This window comes from Suncus etruscus, chromosome 14 (genome assembly GCF_024139225.1).
Source record: "Suncus etruscus isolate mSunEtr1 chromosome 14, mSunEtr1.pri.cur, whole genome shotgun sequence".
In the NCBI taxonomy this organism is placed as follows: Eukaryota; Metazoa; Chordata; class Mammalia; order Eulipotyphla; family Soricidae; genus Suncus; species Suncus etruscus.
In genome coordinates this window covers 58556031-58557427 of record NC_064861.1, presented here as the reverse complement: position 1 = coordinate 58557427, position 1397 = coordinate 58556031, and the positions used below count along the sequence as shown (strand labels likewise).

At 41.9% G+C, this 1397-nt stretch overlaps 1 pseudogene; it reads left to right on the top strand.

The window, feature by feature from the left end:
• The first annotated feature begins 789 nt into the window (after positions 1-789).
• LOC126029312 (uncharacterized) lies at positions 790-920 on the top strand (annotated as a pseudogene).
• The last annotated feature ends 477 nt before the right edge of the window (positions 921-1397 follow it).

Sequence of the window (1397 nt, the reverse complement as noted above, 5' to 3'; positions counted from 1 at the left end):
CAATGTACTAGCACACAGTCGACCTGGGTTCTATCCCCAAACCTTAAATTGTCCCCTAAGCACTGCTAGGAATGATCTGTAAGTACTACAAGGGGTAGAGCAAATATCAAAAATTAAAAACAAAATATTCACTTATTTATTTGATAAGTCATTATCTTGTTATATTACATACATTTCAAGTGTGTAACATTGAAAATCAATATGTTATATACTATATCATTCTGCAAGAGTTTTAAAATATGAAAACTCTGAACATTATCAAATGGAATAGTAGTTTTTTTGGATCATTAAATAATATGCATGCCAGGAAAATCAAAACATAAAATAACATAATAAGTTAACTGAAAACATGGTTGGATATTATTAGTCCTGTGAGAAATATACAGAATGAAAAGTGTGAAAAGAACCAGGAATTATTTAGTACAGAGATTATATTAGGATTCATCTGACTTAAGTAGCACCTATTAACTACTGCATTTTTTCCCAGGCCTGTATACTATGTGGTGCTATGGTGGGCTTGGATATGGGCTGTTGATGCCATTTCTGGCATTGCTTGGGACAGCACTCTAGACCTAGTAGTTCAGTTACTGTCTGCCCCCCCCCCCCCATGCTGTACTGCTAGGACCCAGTGGTGCTTGAAGACTAGCAAGGCTGCACTCAATGGTACTCTGGGGGCCATCGTTGATGGCCTCCAGCAGAGACATGTGCTCTACCAATTTCACTGTTGCTGGGCCAGGGAATGGATACTTTTTAATATCTCCAGAGGGTGCTAAAACCTGTGCAAAATTGGTGCAGCCAATTCAGTCGACAGTGCTCTCTGTCCCGTGGTACTCAGTGTGCTATGGTAGCAGACTACAAGCAGTTTCAATAGCAGTGTACACAGCCTATGGCTTGTATGGGGTGTAATAAGGGAGACAGACCTTCTATTGGACGTTCCTAGCTGCTCTCATTGGTCTTAATTTCAAGCTTTAAACAGGTATGAAGGGGGCCCCAGGGCACTGCATCCAGAGTCCACATAGGACACGTCATGTCCATCTGCACCAAACTGCAGAACAAGTAACATGTCATTGAAGCTCTATGTCTGGCCAAGGTCAAGTTTCCTGGTCACCACAAGATCCACATTTCCAAGAAGTATGGCTTCACCAAGTTTAACGCAGACAAGTTTGAGGACATGGCGGCTGAGAAACGCCTCATTCCAGATGGCTATGGGGTCAAATGCAGTCCAAATCACCAGCCTCTAAAAGGCTTGCAGTACATTCCTGATCACCTTGGCTTGGTCTCTGCTCACCATCCCATCCTACCTACAACAATAAATCTTTAGCCCCCCCTCCCCTAACCAACTCTGCACAAGTTGGAGAACTACTAATAATTCCCAGGGTAGTATCTTTTTTATTTTT